Source organism: Grammomys surdaster, unplaced genomic scaffold (assembly GCF_004785775.1).
Source record: "Grammomys surdaster isolate TR1022 unplaced genomic scaffold, NIH_TR_1.0 267, whole genome shotgun sequence".
Lineage (NCBI taxonomy): Eukaryota > Metazoa > Chordata > Mammalia > Rodentia > Muridae > Grammomys > Grammomys surdaster.
The window spans coordinates 3,505,760-3,512,754 of NW_021604708.1; the positions used below are offsets into that span (position 1 = coordinate 3,505,760).

The following is a 6,995-nucleotide window of genomic DNA, read 5'->3' on the forward strand; positions in this document are numbered from 1 at the left end:
ATGTCCTGTTTGGTTTTTCTTGAACTTTTATAGTTCTTCAGGACGTCTCCCTTGTCATGTCTGACCTATGTCACTCTGGAAGGGGTCCAGAGCTTATTCTCCTTTCCTGTCAACACAATTACAGAGATTTTCTCCCAAAATAGCATGTCCTTGGTCCAGTAACCAGAAGTCATTAAATGTTTAGCTTGACTTCTCTCCTAGAGGAATTTTAATATAACCACCAAACTAAAAATCACACTTACCTTGATAATTAAAAGAATTCAAAGCAAATAAAACAATCTAAACAAATACTATCTGTTGAGGCAGTGTTTCTACTGCCCTCATCCCAACCTTCATGAGATCAAGGCCTAAGTTATTTACTTAATATCTGTCTACTTACTATACAAGCCAATTTCCACACTCTCTCTTTATAATTCTCAAGGCCTAAATTTCTACTGTGAGTTAGGCTAGGCACTCTATCTTTTGGCTTTGGTCTAATTTTTAAAGATAGAATGCCTTAATATTTTTATTTCTCTGTAATTAACCCTTATTAAATTCCTTTCTGCTTACTGTATAAGCCCATTCTTAGGCTTCTAATCTGTGATACCAAGATAGATGATTCCAGAATTCCTGTGGAGCCCGCGTCCAAAGAATTTGGGTATTGTCCTGGCAAGACCTTTTAAAATCTTCTCTAAAGCATTTTTTTCCATTCAACCTTCCTAACTTCTCCTTTCTGTGGAGCTTAATATCTCTGTATACTTAAAAAACATTTAAACAATTACCATTATATGCCCTTCTACCTTAAACAAATCAAATTTCATTTATCTCTATCTTTTGATTGTTTGTTTGTTGGAGGCCAATAGCCTCTACTGTCTGCCTGTCTCTGCACAGCAGGGGCTCCTAGCACCTCTGACACTAAACTCTTCGTATTAGTTTTGAACTGCAGGGGATAGAGGGAGTCCCCACTTGGGCAAAATCTGTATTCCCTTCTATCTTTAAAAACAAATGAAACAAACTTTAGAATTCTATCCTATGATTACCTGCTTGTAGGAAGCAGGCAGCTTTTACTGTCTGGGTCTCTGCCTCAGAGTAGCCATCCAGTCTCTTCTCACAGCAGGGGATCCCAGTGTCTGTGAGCTCAGGCTCCCCCTGTGTGATCTATCAGAGAATTCCTAAATTAATAGTGAATTCTGGCCTTCCACATTTTGCACCATCTGTTACTTGTGGCTGTTGCTACCCCGCCTAAGTTCCAGGAACCGGCTGCACTACCAGCCCCCACCCAGCTTCGAATCTACAGATAAAGGGCATACACACAGGATGCTCATTTTCAACTTGCCTCCTGCCACAATTGCTGGGCACTACTATCCCCAGCCTGGAAAATTGGGCCCTTATCAATATTCTTATCTCTGCATCTCTCCACTTGCCCTAAACTTTAGTTGGTTTATTACATCCTCGACTGTCTGTCTTTAAGAGTGGCCTGTGTGGCCACTCTGGAGATCTCACGTGGCTGGTCAACTTTTCAGAAGCCTGGCAAACTCTGTCTCTCTTCCCCTGCATCTTTCCCTTTCTCTCCAGGGATCCGGAAGTCTTCTGCCCAGTAATTGGCCCATGTCTCAGTTCCCTGATCAGGAATCCAACCCTGGCTGCAGAGGCGAGAGCACCGAATCCTAACTACTAGCCACTGTCATGCTCCATACATGTTCCTTATTTTCTAATTCAGTCCTCTTCTGACCATAGACTCAACATGCACAACAAGGGGCAAAAGGTCCTCCTTGTTTGAATTATAGTCATGCACAGCCATGGATTACTAACCTGATTTTAGTAGGTGTATATCTCTCACTCAACTCTAGGGCAGTAACTGATGTCTGAATTTCTCACTACCCTGGTTACAACAATAGAACTAAAAAGAAATCATAGAAGATATTCAATACATTGATTATGTCAGAAGAGGTACATTTTTTTCCTCTTCAGTTTCTGCATTTCTTCTTTATCATTAAATCACTATTCCACTTTGTTAGTTTTCTCAGGTTATTTTACTGCTATGTCTAAAAACAAAACAAAAGAAAAAAAAACAACAAAAAACCCAAACCAAACAAACCAAACAAAAAACTCTTTCTTATTTCTTGTTTACTTCTGGAATATTTACCCTTTATCTACTATATTCTGTTTTCTATAGACCCTTCTTAATACTAATGCCTCATTTTAGCTTTCTTGTCACAAACAGAACCTATGATCTCTTCTTGCTTCCCCACTGGCAGAACATTTAGTGACATCTTAAGAATGTGAACTTTGCTTCCCAACACAATGGTCCCCATTTTTATCTACTTAAAACTCTCCTTCTATACTGTTCCATCTAGCCACAGCTTTGCTTTGCTTGGCACATGTATTTTCTCACAATTGTGAGAAAATAAATACCTTAGTTGGAACTGGAGAGATGGCTCAGAGGTTCAGAGTACTTGCTGTTTGGATTTGCATCTCATTCAACATACGTTGAATGACTCACTATTTCCTGTAACTCCAGTTTCAGGAGGTCTGCTGCCCCCTTTGGCCTCAGCATATATGTAGTACATATATAAACACTCAGGCATCTACACATACACATAAAATAAACAAAATGTTAAAAAACCCACAAATATGTAAGTTCATAAAATAGGGAGCAAAACATCTTTAGGTCTCAAAGACAGGAGAGAGCACAGAGAGAGGAGCACCCGTCTTCTTCCAAGCTTTGAACTGACTTAGAAAAACAAAGATGTGCAAATAGACTATTCTTGACATCAGAAAGGAATAAATGGAAACTAGTTACATTTAACAAGCCAGTGTTGACTGTCAACAAGGTTCCCCTCCCCCTCCATTTCTCTGTTTACTCTTGGCTGAACTATAATTCACTATGGAGAGCAGGCTGACCTTGAACACCATTTGTCCCTGCCTCCTGAGTGCTGGAATTAAAGGCATATACTACACACCCTGCTCAACAATGGCTTCTTAACAGATCAAGAACAAACGAGATTGATGTTATAATAGAATTTTAGCAAGAAAAGGTTAAGGACCACATTTATTAACAGCTGAATTCCATGAAACATTTACAGACGAATCACTACCAATCCTTCTTATAGTCTTTCAAAACGCAAGTGTAGAGAAAATACTTCCGAATTTATTTTATGAGCACATCATTCAGACTCATAAGTCATGCAACAGCACTCCAAGGAAAACTAGAGCGAACAAACAAGGATAACGACAGATCTGTATTCCCTTTTAGCCTGTAGATACCAAAATCCTCAATAGGCAAGAGTAAACTAAATTTAAAAAGATATACACTGACCAGGTGTCACTTATCTCTAAGATGCACAGTTAGCAAAATATACTCAAATTCATGTGATATAGTAACAGAAATTCTTTGACCATAGATGCTGAAAAAAAAAATCATTTAACAAGGTTCAGTATCCATCCATTCATGACTAAAAAAACTCATAACAAAGTATAGAAGAAAATTATGTCAATACATTATAGCTCATTTATCAAAAGGCACAGCTATATCATAACTAATAGGAAAATGTTAAAGGATATCTCTTGATAGACTTGAAACAAGGTGAATGTCCATTCTTGCCAGTTCTTTTCAACCTACCACTAGCAAGAATAATTAGGAATAAGAAATGAAAGAAGTCCAAGTTGGGTGTGGAGGGAAAGAAAAACAAGCCTGTTCTACCTACCACAAAGACGTAAGAACAAACAACCTTAATAAACGTTCAGGATACAAAATGAACGTGAAACACTTTGAGTTTCTATAGCAATGTGATCTATCAGAACTCGAAAAGAATCCCATTTAAAAAGTCTTAACACATCCATATCACACCCTTCTCCTATAGGCTCAGGGAGCGTGAAAGAAGAGGGAGTACAAAGGCCAGAGACTAGATAGAATCATTGAAACAGTCTTCCCAATAGGAGGAACTGCAGCAGCCAGAAACTCAATGCTGCTGTGATTATTGCGCGCTATTTGCTCTGGAACCAAGTTCCTTGGTTTCTCCAGCATTTGTTAGATCAGACCAAGGCAGGAGGAGAAACGCAACCATGGGGAATCCCGTTTGTCAGGGTTCCGCATCATCCTAGGGAGCATCCTTTCCCGCTAAGGTAGTGGCAGGGGAATGGCTCTGAGACCGCAGATTGCTGCCTCAAACCGGGTCGCTAGGGTTGTAATAGCCGCTTGGTGCGGGTGTCGGAGGACGTACATCTGGATGGATAGTTGGGTATACACCCACACCATGGTCTAGCGAACGGTGGATGTTCCGTGTAGGCCGTATAACGAGTGACCGGAAATACTTGACGGATGCTCCAGTGGCGCAATCGGTTAGCGCGCGGTACTTATAGAACAGTTTGTGTGCGCGAGAGCGATGCCGAGGTTGTGAGTTCGAGCCTCACCTGGAGCATTGTTTTCATAGAACCTTCAAGAGACCCCCCTCCCCACCCTGTATACTTTTCGTGATGATAGCTAGTTTAAGGTCTTTAACTTGTTTAGTATCAATCAGTCCGTACTTTTAGAATCAACATTTATATTTAGAATCCAGCAACGACTGATGGTTGTGATAGCCTTCCCTGTCTTGCTATCATGCTCTGGCTTGGGGAAAAATATAGTAGGATTATGGTGGCAGCTTCGGTTATTTTTAGAATCCAGAAAGACTAATGATTTCGATGGACCGCCGCCTTCCCGGTCTTGCTCTCAGGCTTTGGTTTGGGAAAAATACAGTAGGATTATGGTAGCAAGTTCGGCTTCTCTCTCTCTCTCTTTTTTTTTTCCAGCGCAAACGAAAAGTCACATGACAGCTGTGGTGGAATGGGAAGGTGGAGAAAATCTGTTTTCAGCTTCCTGGAAATTTCGAACTAGTTTTAGATTGCCTATAGCAGGCTGCTTTCTCTCTTCTGTAAATCTATTCATACGTTTTTAAATGTTGTGATACATTAGAACTTTAGGACAAAGTGTGCTCCCTAGCATTTGAGAGTTCTCCTAGCAGAATTACCACTTCTAGATCATCTCCAGGTATATAGCAAAATCTGGTTTATTTTATTTTATTTTTTTTAATAACTAGAGTAAAGCAATTTCCGTTGCATATACCTTTAGTCCAGGCAGAATGAGGGTAGAATGCAATGCCTTCCCTTAATGTGCACTCTAACAGTTGATAACAGGTCACTGCTGCAGGTGAGAATAAACAGTCAGAGAGCAGCTAACCACCCTCAGAATTGCTTGTAGGATTGGTATCATGGAGTCATATACTACTTTGGAGCCTGCGTTCGAAAAGAGAATAAAATTTACCCAATAAAACAATAAAATTTACCCCTCCCCCAAATCTGCCAATAAAAAGGACAAAGGTTATAAGAAAGGAGGACTGTCCAGGTTGCTCTGATTTCTGGACAGGAATTGCTTACAACAATGGAGCTGGGACATTAGAGGGAGCTCTTGTGACATTTATATACACAGAGAGTCAGACCACTGCTCCACCCACGAAACTCTAAAGTATGACATTTCAGAGAGTCAGGAGAGGGAGGGAGGGAGGGAGGGAAGGAGGGAGGGAGGGAGGGAAGGAGGGAGGGAGGGAGGGAAGGAGGGAGGGAGGGAGAGAGAAATAGAAGGAGGGAGAGAGCGAGAAATAGAGATAGAGGGAGAGAGAGATATCTGTTCATGCTCTTGTAGCAAAGCTATTTGGTACTTGGCAGAAAATTAAAGATACAAAAGAACTTCCCATAATGTCTGTGTCTTGAGCTTTCTCCAAGGCGTTGTCCTGCGACTGATGGTGACAATCTGGTCTACATTGAGGAAACAGGTAAAACTCTCAGATACTGTTGGAGACTGCAGAGAATCAGTGCACACAGACACTGTGGTCCAAAGGTCATTTAAGGTCACGTGTCCTCTCCCACCCTGGCCTGGGTAAAAAGAGCAGCGCCTGTGATAGTGGATCCAGTGCGCTGCTACACAGGACTCTTCATTGTCTGAGGAGCAGTGGTGTGGGAGGGGCTGTTAACATTATGTTAGAAATGCTTCCCTTCACTTTTACCCCATTACTCGGGCATTCCTTGTCTGTTATTAGAATTATACTTTAGGGCTGAGCAGGACTGTTTACCTCTGTATTCCAGCACTTGGGAGGACTGCAACTTTGAAGCCAGTCAGTTCCTACTTGTGAGACTTTGTGTCTTGTGTTTCTTTAAAGGAAAAAAGAATAAAATAGCTATGTGTCCTTGCACATGAATAATATTTAAACCCAGCATCATTTTATAAATCACATAAAGCTCATTTTTGTGGCTGGATACATATGGATTTCCTTTTTACGTTCGTCCTCTCCTGATCCCCTTCTCTCTCCCCTTCCCACCCATATGTGTGTATTTTTTCTGCTCCCTCTCCCACTTCAGTTCAGGGTCTTAGTTCAGGTCTTCAGTTCAGCCCTGAAGTTCAGGCTGTCCTTGAACTGTCTATGTAAGCCAGGCTAGCCTTAAACTCATGGCAATCCTCCTGACTTAGCCTCCCAAGTGCTTATGGTTAGAAGCTACTACCCATAAGTAATAATTACTTTAATTATTACTGTTTGTGTTTTATTATTTGGTCGTTGCATGCTGAATAAGTGGGTGCTGTTTTTCCTCTGGCTGCTTCCTGCTGATACAGGGGCATCATTGTTAGGGACCCAAGGCAGTTGGAATATTGGTCAAGGCCTAGAAGATCAGGCTGTGTAGTTTGATGTTCCAGTGCTTTCAGACCATGTGGGGCTAGGGAAGTATAGGCAGCCTTGGGGAGGTTTGTGAGGTTGGACTATCTGGGGCTAGTTGCCTTGGAACCATCTAGGATATAGATTTCAAGGGAACACCTGGGCTGCTGGGCTGCTGGAGAAGTATGTAGTTGATGAAACCTACTGGGACAGATAGACTAGGGACAGACAGAAAGTAGGTGTACATTTGAAACTTTTAGGTCCATGGTCTTAGTAGTTGGGGAAAAGGAGTAGTTGAAGAAAGTGGGAGGGAGGGATCCCACCATGAAAGTT

At 41.4% G+C, this 6,995-nt stretch overlaps 1 non-coding gene across 1 annotated transcript; it reads left to right on the forward strand.

Moving 5' to 3' along the window:
* The first annotated feature begins 4,302 nt into the window (after window positions 1-4,302).
* Trnai-uau lies at window positions 4,303-4,400 on the forward strand. Its single transcript has 2 exons — window positions 4,303-4,340; window positions 4,365-4,400. It is a non-coding gene; the product is annotated as a tRNA-Ile (tRNA).
* Window positions 4,401-6,995: the final 2,595 nt, after the last annotated feature.